Raw genomic sequence first — 13,844 nt, forward strand, 5'->3', positions numbered from 1 at the left:
ATGGACAATGTGTTTGAAGCCAGAACATGTGCAGTAATTTTCTACATCCTGTTCAAATATGATACACTTTTATCAAATGGAACTGCTCCCCTATAAACTAAGCTCCATGTTAAGTATCTATCTTCACTTTTATTTTTTGCTTCAAAAATCCTTGAAATATTTAAATAAAGCACAATTCTGCTAAAGCAGAAGTGCTGAAACCATAAATGGCATGTAACTATTCCAGGCAGCATGGAAGAGCCACAAGAGTAGACTTTAAGACGTCTTATAGGAAAGTGAAAATTAAACAATTCTAGGATGTATATTTTATTACGTGCACAATTATCCACAGAAAAAATTAGATGTGGATAATTAGAGGTTAACAACCAACTCAACTAGCAATTTTGCATACTACTTTAGGAGGATAAATGATAAAAAGTAATTTTATTCTGATTTTGTAATGAAACTGTTTTTACTCTACTTAATCTCTAGCCGCACACTTTCCTCTGGGGCTTCCTCTGGTCCTTCCCCTGGGGCTGAGGGGGCAATAAACAACTGTAGCGGTTTCCCTTTCTCCCATGAGAACAAGGACTATTTTGCCTTATTCCACACTGGATTCCCAGTGCTTAGCAGAAAGGCACACTGCAAACACTCCAGACATAACATCAAATGCATGAACCCCTCTTGTCACAGGAATAAAAACCAAAGCCTGTTTATTTGCTATTAAGCCAACAGCAAATCACTAGGATATACAACTCTACCAAAAAAGATAAAAGGAACACAACATGAAGATTGAGTCATAATGTGCCCTGGAGTACGTATAATAATTATATTCATTTCAAATAAGTGGCAAGTTCAATAGGGAATGAAGAAAATTGAAAGGCATATTTTTTAAAGTGGCATCTTTGTGACTTGTCCATGATCCAGAAGTGGAGTCTTTTGTCCTTAAAAAACTAATATTATCTCACCTCTATTGTTTCCCTTGTCTACCCTTGACACCACACATAGAGCAGAACCACCTATCCTCACAACATATTATGAAATCCCTTTATCCTCCAGGTACTTTTCAAGATAACAGTTCTTTATTTTGATTCAGTTAGCTTCGCTTTTCCCCCATGGACTCTTCCTAGTCCATCAAACACTAACTTTCTATGTGATTAGTCACACTATATCACACCACTGCTTCAGTATTCTGCAAAATGATAGAGGCCTGAACTGCTTGTCACTTTTAGGTGGAAGCCAGCAAAAATGTGACTGAAAAATGTCTTGTGCATATTATGTATTTTTGTTTATTTTTATCACCAATTGACACCTCATTTATATACATTAGAAACCAAACTATGTGAGAGAATGAAAACATGAGTAAATACTGGAACAGTTATAGAATTTTTTTAAAACAACTAAATCTGAAATGTCATTGTTTCTTTTCAGCCTCTAGCTTGTAGTTTATTTCATGTGTCATGCCATCCTTCTTTGAAATGCTCTTTCAAAGAAAGAATGCCCATGGATTTATTTTTATTTGTTTTGACAGAGTACTCTTGGAGATATTAAAAGTTTGTGTTTAATACAAGCAAAATATATCCCAATTATCTCACCAAAGAGTTTTAAGCCCTTTGCCTCAATATCAACAGCCATCACAGTCCTGTGTATTATACAAGCATATTTTCCTATTCCAAAATAACTTCTATATAAGACAGATTCTGGGCAGGAAAAAGAATACTTAAATTGGGTAATCTGAGGACTTTAATGAAGAGATACTAGGACTGTGCGGCAGGAGTTGGGGAAATCCACCATGGTGCCTTGAAGTACTTGGTCTAGGACAAGGGAGGCTTCAGACTGCCGGGGAGAAAGGAGGAAAAGTTAGAAGCAGTTAAATAGGGTAACTCTAAGGCAAGGCCCACTTGACAGTGTTTCTGGCCTTTAGTTGAGGGTAATAGCCAACCCTCGAGAAAAAATCAGGGGAACTGATTCTCTGACCTCACTCTCCCACCCTCTAATTTCTCAGAGGGGAAAGATGTCCATTATGTCTGGAATGCACTGGAGTTCTCTCCCCCAAGGGTCTTCTTATTCCTGGCTCAGTCTAATTGAAGGTTGAGGACTCAGGATTTAGAAGCTGGGGTCTGGGTTCCATTGCTAATCTTAGTTCAACACTTAGGATGTATGCCTTAGGCAAAAAGATGAAAATTTAGATAACTCTAAGGTAAAAAGCTAATAATTTAATTTTAGGAGATTCAAGCTTCAGAACTCAACTGTGAGGTCTCTAGCTCAAGGGGCTTTGTTCTGAGGCATTTGGAGGTTACATAATTCAAGTGCACAAGTTTGGAAAAATTAAGGACACATACATGGCTGCTGAGAATTAAATCTTTAGGGATCTAAAGAACTTGAGGCAAGTCTGGGGAGCTCTTGCAAGTACTGGGAAGAACACTGCTTTGGAGAAAGACAGATTTTGTTGGGGATCCTGATTGGGCCATTTACTAGCTGTATCACCTCTCTGAGCACCCAGTGCTATTAAATGGGTAAATTGGGGAGCTGGGGGAATAATGTAACTTTGCAGAGTTACTATGAAATCGGTGACTCACGCAATTCAGCTTAAGGTACTTTGATGCCTTAAGCTTTATGGACATTAAATCCTTCTTAACCATAATTGTTCAAAGCTTTCCAGCTTGAAGATGTCTGTTTAATAAACAAGGTGGAAGCTAAGTAGTCATTAAATGGCTTTCCTTTCCTCAATGTAATCTCTTAAATTTGTACCATGTGCCCAAAATGACAGATTGACCTTCCCTTGTTTTTTTCCTTACTACTTTCATTGCCTTAGTTTTGTTTTAATCTTCATCATATTCTGAACTTCATTCTTGCTTGCACTGTTCCTAAATAATGCTCCAGTCTTTTCTCTTCGTCCCTTGACTGTGTTTGTCTTACCCTTCTTGTATACATGTGCTCTTAAAGCCCCATTTCATCTTCACTTTCCAGTGTCAGGCACAAGCTGTGCCTATAATGTCTGTGAATCTACACATGAATGAATAAGTAATAGAAAGAAACATGTATGAAAAGAAAAATTAATGGAGAGCATCCTGTTTTGTCACATTTCTAGGAGCTTCCAAAGCTATTTTATTCCATGTGTATCTGTGTGCATGTGCTTGCTGCCAAGTCACTTCAGTCGTGTCTGACTCTGTGCGACCCCATGGACTGCAGCCTACCAGGCTTCTCTGTCCATGGGATTCTCCAGGCAAGAACACTGGAGTGGGTTACCATTTCCTTCTCCAATGCATGAAAGTAGAAAGTGAAGTCACTCAGTCGTGTCTGACTCTTAGCGACCCCATGGACTGCAGCCCACCAGGCTCTTCCATCCATGGGATTTTCTGGGCAACAGTACTGGAGTGGGGTGCCATTGCCTTCTCCCGTGCATGTGCTTAGTCATATCCAACTCTTTGCGACCCCATGGACTGCAGCCCACCATGCTCCTCTATATATGGAATTTTTCAGGCAATAATACTGGAGTGGATTGCCATTTCCCACTCCAATTTTTACTCCATATCAATAACTAATATTTTTACTATACAGTTAGAATGTCATTTATCCTCAATAACCAAGTGTGTAACAACCATACTGCACAAGCTTCCTGTGCTGGCAGGGAGTTAAATTTTGAAAAGTACATCCTGTATTCACCAAGTAAGGGTAACTTCTCATAATGTTCCTGCATCATTCAGGTAGCTGAGGGCAAAGTAGACAGACTACTCTGTAGATATAACCATACTTGCTAAACTTCCTACAAAATGAATGTCTATTCATTTAGGATTTCTCCCATCCAGAAGGATGTAATCTAACAACACATCAGATTTTTAGATCATGAATTTGTGGGATAAGATAATTTTATGTCTAAATATTAAAATAGTCACATGGCTAAATCAACCAATTTTTATATACTCACTTGATACAACTTAGTGAAAGTGAAAGTCACTCAGGCGTGTCCGACTCTTTGGGACCCCATGGACTATACAGTCCATGGAATTCTCCAGGCCAGAATACTGGAGTGGGTAAGCCTTTCCCTTCTCCAGGGTATCTTCCCCACCCAAGCATCGAACCCAGGTGTCCCACATTGCAGGCAGATTCTTGAGCAGTTTAGCCACCCAATAATCCTCAGTGTTCTCTTTTTAATAGGCTGGTTCCTTAGAAATATAAGGCAAAGTATTTCAAAGTACCATAAATAAGTAAATATTGCCCCCAATGACTTTCAAAACTAATCTATAAAACTGTGTCCTTTACCATTCCTAGTACAGCAACATCAGACTTTGCAAAGCTACACATTTTCTTCCTCATCCTGTGATCAAATCATACATTTTCATTAAATACTTCAGATTCACAGTGGTTTAAATACAAATGCTAGAATAACCAGCTATGGAGTCAGGTTCTGATGTGCCAATTTGTTGACTCCCTGGCTTCCTCCAAAATAAAGATGATAACTATCCCATTCACAGGATTGCTGGGAGGGTTAAAAAACTATGTATTTTATTTGGAAATATCAGTTATAGACCCAGCATAGTAACAAGTGTTTTTCAAGTCTTAAGTAATCTTAACCACCTTATATAATAAGTACTCTTACTATTCTCAATGAGGTAAAGAATGTAAAGCATTTACTACTTACTAATAATAAGTGTTCAAAAAATAGTCTTGTTATTATTATTCTATTGCATTTGAAAGTAATTTTTACTTGTAATAAAATCAAATATATTTGTCCACCATCAGTGATAATGAAGTGAAGTGAAGTGAAATTTGCTCAGTCATGTCCAACTCTTTGTGACCCCATGGACTATACAGTCCATGAATATCAGTGAGAATGAAATATCGCAATTTGGTAGAGCTTGATTTTTAGCATACCAATTGTGTCAAGTAAAGTTGTTAGTTCACTGTATAGTTACTATTTTTTCTAGCTTTGTAAGGAAAAGTTATATAAATAAGATCAAAACACATATGCAATGTTGGAAATGTAAATTGGTGCAGCTGCTATGGAAAACAGTATGGCAGTTCCTCGAAAAATTAAAAATAGAACTCCCATATGATTCAGTAATCCCACTTTTGGGTATATATTCAGAAAAAATGAAATTGTTATTTCAAAAGAGTATCTGTGCCCCCATATTCACTGCAACATTATTTTCACTAGCCAAAACACGGAAAGAACTTTAGTGTCTTATCGGCAGAAGAATAGATAAAGAAAATATGATGTATGTGTGCAATGGAGTATTATTCAGCCATAAAAAAAAAAAAAAGAAAATCCTGCCATTTGCAACAACATGGGTGGATGACAAGGGCATTATGCTATGTGAAATAAGTAAGAGAAAGGAAAACAGTGTATAATTTCACTTATATATAGCATCAAAACAAAGCAAAATAACAACAACAACCAAAATCTAAACTCATCAGTACAGAGAACAAACTGTTTGTTGCCAGAGGCAGGAGGTAGGAAGTAGGGTCAAGATGGGAGGAGGTGAGCCAAAGGTATAAACTACCAGTTATAAGATAACAAAGTTGCTAAGGGACTAGATCTTAAAAAGTCTCATCACAAGAAAAGAAGATTTGCACTTATATGTTGTGATGGATGCTAACTAAATTTATTGTGGTGACCATTTTGCAATACATACAGATGTCAAATTATTAAATTGTACACCTAAAATTAACAGTGTTATACATTGATTGTGCTACGCTTGGTTGCTCAGTTGTGTCCAACTCTTTGCAGCCCTATGAACTGTAGCCTGCCAAGCTCCTCTGCTCAAGAGATTTTCTAGGCAAGAATACTGGAGTCTGGTGCCATTTCCTACTCAAAGGGATCTTATTATTATAGCCATTCCATCTGTGTCTGCCCTAAATAATATAGATTAGTTTGGAAAACTAAATACTTAGTGCAAACCTGGCAGAATAAGGAAAAAGAACTACTCTGCCACTCTCCTGGTGAGGGAGGCTCCTGGACAAGACCAGCAGAGTGTAGTCCGCAGTCCACTGTCTGTCTCTTGCTTCCCTGACAGTTTACAGGGATCCCTGTGGGTTGGTAGCAACCGACCGCTCAGAGTCCTGGGAAACAAGGGGTTCACCTGAACTGTAGCATCTGGCTGGATACATGGTGAGGCATCTGGCCTTCTGCAACTCGTGACTCTGCTGCACAGAGTTAAGGCAAATCACCTCAGACGGAATAGGGTCCTCGCCCTTCTCCTATGGGCTTTAGAAGTCAGTTATCCGACTTTGCTTCATCTCCTCTTTCCTCTATATTTTAAAAAATAATAATCTTAGGAAAACAAAACACCAAATTACACGGAAAGCTCCATAGCATGGCTAGCCATGCTAACTGAAAGCTACTAGTTATCCTGAGCCACGGATGGAAAGTCTATATCTCCATCTGCAGCTATATTCAACTTTCAGAAGCATGGTAAGTGAGCTTCCCTTAAATTGGACTTTCAAGGCAACTTGAGCTAAAAAAGTCATATGACTTCCCTAAAGTAAGATGAAAAGGAAAAAACAAGCTCAGTGAAACCAGTGAAGCCACTGCTTTGATAGAACACAAAGCAAATCTAGTTGACTAACCTCTAGAGAATTTGATATCACCTGAGCAAAAAATAAGGGTCTACTTTTCCACAGAGTAGTAATTCTTAGCTTACCCTTCTTCTTTTATGGTAAAAATGAAATTCAGTTCCTATAGGTATAACACAAACCCTTTTTTATTAATTGCATTAAATTGCTATGCTAGTAAATTTGAAATTGAGAACCCTGCCCAAGGGTCATATTTCCTCTAGGCATACTACTCTGTGATTCTTTATTAATACCATCAGTCACTTAGTGAATGTTAGTTACTTAAATGTCTGAATGTATGGGATACATTTCTGCATCACTTCACTTTATCCACCAAAGTAATAATAGTGGAAGCACAGACTGGAAATGTTAGAAGGGCACTTAGAAATTGTCTCCTCCAACTTTAGCCTTAAGTTACTTTCTATTAAAGAAAACTGAGGCCCAAAATAACTTGCCCAATGTTAAATAGCTTCTTACAACCCTGAACTGTTCACTCATTTTCATTCCAAGATATTATTACCTCAAAATAAATTTTAAAATAAAGGAAATTAGCTTCTGGTCCTGTTAAGAGGAATTTTCTTATGATAAAGACCAAATTTAAAAAGCACCTCTTGTTTATCAGACAGTTTCATAGCTGGTTTTGAATATATTCCATAGAGAGTGTGGCCAGATAAAGGAGAAAAGTCAAAACATGTGGCTGGATCTATAAACTTCATCTCTTAGCTGAAGCCCAGAGTAGTGAATTCAACTCAGAGAAAAGCATCAGTATTCCTCTCTGGTCTTCCATTTTCTTGCTTGTAAAGGAATCTGTAAGGCCCATTTGAGTTAATACTATATTTGATTCTGTTTCTTTATTTTAAATAATGGAATACTTATCTTCATTTCCAACAGCTCTGAGGGTCGAGACAAAACTGAATAACTTGAAGTCAGATGAAAACTTGAGGAAAACATTCAACAATATGATGCTTTTTGCCAAATTCTGCTTCTCTTATCTTGTTCCCTGTCTCAGTTAGTGGCCCTCCAATTTTCTAGTTACTCAAAAAAAAAAAAAAAAAAAGTTGCTGATGGCATTCATCCTTGACGTCTTCCTTTCTTGGATACCCCAAGGACTTTACATCAGGAAAGCTTCTCAATTGTAGCTTAAAATGCATCCAGAGTCTGAGCACACCTTGCTCCCACCCTAGTCCAGACCCTATCATCTAAATCACTGCTATAGTCTCCACCCTGCTTTCATCTCATATGGTCACCACCATCCAGTAAAGACTATTCTTACCACAATAGCTGTCAGGGCAATACTTTTAAAACATTAGTCAGGGGGAAGAGCCAAGATGGTGGAGGAGTAGGATGGGGAGAACACTTTCTCCCCCACAAATTCATCAAAAGAGCATTTAAACGTCAAGTAAATTCCACGAAACAACTTCTGAATGCCGGCAGAGGACATCAGGCACCCAGAAAAGCAACCCAACGCTTCGAAAGGAGGTAGGAAAAAATATAAAAGACAAAAAAAGAGACAAAAGAGGGAGGGATGGAGTTCCATCCCGGGAAGGGAGTCTTAAAAAGAGAGAAGTTTCCAAACACCAGGAAACCTTCTCACTGCCGAATCTGTGCCGAGCTTTGGAAGCACAGAGGGCAACATAAAAGGGAGAAAAAAAATAAATAAACAATTAAAAATCGCAGATTGTGAGCCCTACGGTAACTCCCCCAGCAGAGAAGCAGCGCAGACGCCTGCACACGGAATTAGCAAGCGGGGGCTGGGCAGGGAAGTGTGGCGCGGGCTGTGTCCCTTAGAGTAAGAATCAGGCCCGAATGTCCTGAGCGCTATCTGAGCGAAATAATCTGGGCTAGCAAACCAGACTGTGGGATATCTAGCACGCGAAAAGCCAGCCCTAACCTAAGACACCACCAGGCCCGCGCATGGAACAAAGGACTGAACAGAGATAGCCGGCTGCAGACCTTCCCCCTCCGGTTGACAGGCAGTCAGAGCCGGAAGGGGGCAATTGCAGCCCCAGAGAGACACTATCTATAAAACTGTAAGCAGGCTTCTTTGCTAACTAAAACTTCTTGGGGGTCTGGACGGTCAACATCTGCCTGAGAAGGTGCACCGGTTTTACACCCAGATAACCGAGTGGCGGGGAGGCGATAAGTCGCAGCACTGGCGCTCGCCAAACACCTCATCACCTGAGCTGCTCAGATCTGGGAAGAGCACAAAACGCAGGCCCAACCGAGTCTGCGCCTCTGAGGACTACCCGAGTGCCTGAACCTGAGCGGCTTGGACCTGGGAGCTCAGCCCAGGGCTGGCCTCTGATTGTTCCCGGCCGAACAACCTAAAGCCCGAGCAGTGTGGGCAGGGAGGCTACACGTGCCGTGAGCGGGGACAGACCCAGTGTGGCTGAGGCACTGCGAGCGCAGGCCAGTGTTATCTGTTTGCAGCATCCCTCCCTCCCTCCCCACAGTGTGGCTGAACAAGTGAGCCTAAATAAAATTAAAAAAAATAGTGTCCTCCACCATCCCCTTTGTGTCAGGGCGGGAGCCAGACACTGAAGAGACCAGCAAACAGAAGAAGCTATAACAGAGGGAAACGCCTTGGAAGCTACAGGCCATAGATTAAAACCCTGTGGTTACTACGGACTACATAGGAAGGGACCTATAGATCTTGAGAAATATAAGTCGGACCAAGGAACTAGCCAAAAATGAACTGAACCCACAATACTCACAACAAAACCAGAGAAAGACCTAGATATATTTTTACTATTTTTATGATCAATCTTTCTTTCTTATTTTTTTTTAATTTTTTTTTAAAAATTTTAAGTCCTCTATTGTCCTTTAATTTTCACTTTTATAACTATTACTTTGCAAAAAAAAAAAAAGACCCTTTTTTTTCTTCTTCAGCAAACTTCATATATATATTTTATAATTTTTTGACCATGTTTTTTTTTTTTTTTTTTTTTTTTCTCTTTTTCTTCTTTTCTTTAACATTGTACTTTTGAAATTCCAAACTCTTCTCTAGATTTTTAATTTTAGCCTTTTGGTATATGTTATCAATTTTGTACCTATAGTTTTTTTCATAATTTCTGTGATTTTTTTCCCTCTGTTTCTTTCTCTTCTTCTTTTGTATAACATCGTATATCTGCAATTCCAAACTCTACTCAAGATTTTTAATTTATGCTTTTTGGTATTTGATATCAATTTTGTACCTGTATTTTCCTTATAATTTTTGTGACATTGTTTTTGTTGGTTTGTTTGTTTTCTCTCTTTATTTCTCTTCTTCTTTTTTTTAACATTGTATTTTTGAAATGCCAAACTCTACTCTAGATTTTTAACTTTTGCTTTTTGGTATTAGTTATCAATTTTGTACCTGTAGTTTCTTTATAATTTTTGCAACCTTGTTTGTTTTTCTTTGTTCGTTTTTTCTCTCTTTCTTTTCCTTCTTCTTTTCTTTAACATTGTATTTTTGAAATTCCAAGCTCTACTCTAGATTTTTAATTTTAGCCTTTTGGTATATGTTATCAATTTTGTACCTATAGTTTTTTTATATAATTTCTGTGACTTTTTTTTTCTTTTTTTTCCCTCTGTTTCTTTCTCTTCTTCTTTTATATAACATCGTATATCTGCAATTCCAAACTCTACTCAAGATTTTTAATTTATGCTTTTTGGTATTTGATATCAATTTTGTACCTGTATTTTCTTTATAATTTTTGTGACATTGTTTTTGTTGGTTTGTTTGTTTTCTCTCTTTATTTTTCTTCTTCTTATTTTTTTAACATTGTATTTTTGAAATTCCAAACTCTACTCTAGATTTTTAATTTTTGCTCTTTTGGTATTAGTTATCAATTTTGTACCTGTAGTTTCTTTATAATTTTCACAACCTTGTTTGTTTTTCTTTGTTCGTTTTTTCTCTCTTTCTTTTCCTTCTTCTTTTCATTAACATCACATTTTTGAAATTCCAAACTCTACTCTAGATTTTTAATTTTTGCTTTTATGTATTTGTTACCAATTTTGTACCTTTAAGAACCCAATCTTCAGGACCCATTTTTCACTAGGGAACGAGATTACTGGCTTGACTGCTCTCTCTCCCTTTGGACTCTCCGTTTTCTCCACCAGGTCGCCTGTATCTCCTCCCTAACCCCTCTCTACTCTACCCAACTCTGTGAATTTCTGTGTGTTCCAGACGGTGGAGAACACTTAGGGAACTGATTACTGGCTGGATCTGTCTCCCTCCTTTTCATTTCCCCCTTTTATCCTTCTGGCCACCTCTGTCTCCTGCCTCCTTCTTCTCTTCTCTGTATAACTCCGTGAACATCTCTGAGCGGTCCAGTTGTGGAGTGCACATAAGGAAGTGACTACTGGCTAGCCCACTCTCTCCACTATTGATTCCACCTCATCTCATTTGGGTCACCTCTAACTCCCTCCTTCCTCTTCTCTTCTCCATGTAACGCTGTGAACCTCTATGAGTGACCCTCACAGTACAGAAACTTTTCATCTTTAACGTAGATGTTTTATCAATGGTGCTGTATAGAAGGAGAAGTTTTGAAACTACTGTAAAAATAAGACCGATAACTGGAAGTAGGAAGCTTAAGTCCAAACCCTGACTCCAGGGAACTCCTGACTCCAAGGAACATTAATTGACAGGAGCTCAACAAACGCCTCCATACCGACACTGAAACCAAGCACCACACAAGGGCCAACAAGTTCCAGGGCAAGACATACCAAGCAAATTCTCCAGCAACAAAGGAACACAGCCCTGAGCTTCAAGATACAGGCTGCCCGAAGTCACCCCAAAACCACAGATATCTCATAACTCATTACTGGACATTTCATTACACTCCAGAGAGAAGAAATACAGCTCCATCCACCAGAACATCGACACAAGCTTCCCTAACCAGGAAACCTTGACAAGCTACCTGTACAAACCCACACACAGTGAGGAAACGCCACAATAAAGAGAACTCCACAAACTGCCAGAATACAGAAAGGACACCCCAAACTCAGCAATTTAAACAAGATGAAGAGACAGAGGAATACCCAGCAGATAAAGGAACAGGATAAATGCCCACCAAACCAAACAAAAGAGGAAGAGATAGGGAATCTACCTGATAAAGAATTCCGAATAATGATAGTGAAATTGATCCAAAATCTTGAAATTAAAATGGAATCACAGATAAATAGCCTGGAGGCAAGGATTGAGAAGATGCAAGAAAGGTTTAACAAGGACTTAGAAGAAATAAAAAAGAGTCAATATATAATGCATAATGCAATAAGTGAAATTAAAAACATTCTGGAGGCAACAAATAGTAGAATAACAGAGGCAGAAGATAGGATTAGTGAATTAGAAGATAGAATGGTAGAAATAAATGAATCAGAGAGGAAAAAAGAAAAACGAATTAAAAGAAATGAGGACAATTTCAGAGACCTCCAGGACAATATTAAACGCTACAACATTCGAATCATAGGGGTCCCAGAAGAAGAAGACAAAAAGAAAGATCATGAGAAAATACTCGAGGAGATAACAGTTGAAAACTTCCCTAAAATGGGGAAGGAAATAATCACTCAAGTCCAAGAAATCCAGAGAGTCCCAAACAGGATAAACCCAAGGCGAAACACCCCAAGACACATATTAATCAAATTAACAAAGATCAAACACAAAGAACAAATACCAAAAGCAGCAAGGGAAAAACAACAAATAACACACAAGGGATTACCCATAAGGATAACAGCTGATCTTTCAATAGAAACTCTTCAAGCCAGGAGGGAATGGCAAGACATACTTAAAATGATGAAAGAAAATAACCTACAGCCCAGATTATTGTACCCAGCAAGGATCTCATTCAAGTATGAAGGAGGAATCAAAAGCTTTTCAGACAAGCAAAAGCTGAGAGAATTCTGCACCACCATACCAGCTCTCCAACAAATACTAAAGGATATTCTCTAGACAGGAAACACAAAAGCGGTGTATAAATTCAAACCCAAAACAATAAAGTAAATGGCAACGGGATCATATTTATCAGTAATTACCTTAAACGTAAATGGGTTGAATGCCCCAACCAAAAGACAAAGACTGGCTGAATGGATACAAAAACAAGACCCCTACATATGTTGTCTACAAGAGACCCACCTCAAAACAGGGGACACATACAGACTGAAAGTGAAGGGCTGGAAAAAGATTTTCCATGCAAATAGGGACCAAAAGAAAGCAGGAGTAGCAATACTCATATCAGATAAAATAGACTTTAAAACAAAGACTGTGAAAAGAGACAAAGATGGTCACAACATAATGATCAAAGGATCAATCCAAGAAGAAGATATAACAATTATAAATATGTATGCACCCAACACGGGAGCACCGCAGTATGTAAGACAAATGCTAACAAGTATGAAAGGAGAAATTAACAATAACACAATAATGGTGGGAGACTTTAATACCCCACTGACACCTATGGATAGATCAACTAAACAGAAAATTAACAAGGAAACACAAACTTTAAATGATACAATAGACCAGTTAGACCTAATTGATATCTATAGGACATTTCATCCCAAAACAATGAATTTCACCTTTTTCTCAAGCGCACATGGAACCTTCTCCAGGATAGATCACATCCTGGGCCATAAATCTAGCCTTGGTAAATTCAAAAAAATAGAAATCATTCCAAGCATCTTTTCTGACCACAATGCAGTAAGATTAGATCTCAATTACAAGAGAAAAACTATTAAAAATTCCAACATATGGAGGCTGAACAACACGCTGCTGAATAACCAACAAATCACAGAAGAAATCAAAAAAGAAATCAAAATTTGCATAGAAACGAATGAAAAGGAAAACACAACAACCCAAAACCTGTGGGACACGGTAAAAGCAGTCCTAAGGGGAAAGTTCATAGCAATACAGGCACACCTCAAGAAACAAGAAAAAAGTCAAATAAATAACCTAACTCTACACGTAAAGCAACTAGAAAAGGAAGAAATGAAGAACCCCAGGGTTAGTAGAAGGAAAGAAATCTTAAAACTTAGAGCAGAAATAAATGCAAAAGAAACAAAAGAGATCATAGCAAAAATCAACAAAACCAAAAGCTGGTTTTTTGAAAGGATAAATAAAATTGACAAACCATTAGCCAGACTCATCAAGAAACAAAGGGAGAAAAATCAGATCAATAAAATTAGAAATGAAAATGGAGAGATCACAACAGACAACAAAGAAATAAAAGGATCATAAGAGACTACTATCAACAATTGCATGCCAATAAAATGGACAACGAGGAAGAAATGGACAAATTCTTAGAAAAGTACAACTTTCCAAAACTCGATCAGGAAGA

The 13,844-nt window shown here is 38.1% G+C and overlaps 1 protein-coding gene across 6 annotated transcripts in view; it reads right to left on the minus strand.

The window, feature by feature from the left end:
* The window catches only part of TRPC6 (transient receptor potential cation channel subfamily C member 6), a 158,307-nt gene that overhangs the window by 63,879 nt on the left and 80,584 nt on the right, over positions 1-13,844 (minus strand). The window lies entirely within an intron of this gene.

This window comes from Bubalus bubalis, chromosome 16, assembly GCF_019923935.1.
Source record: "Bubalus bubalis isolate 160015118507 breed Murrah chromosome 16, NDDB_SH_1, whole genome shotgun sequence".
NCBI classification, from domain to species: Eukaryota; Metazoa; Chordata; class Mammalia; order Artiodactyla; family Bovidae; genus Bubalus; species Bubalus bubalis.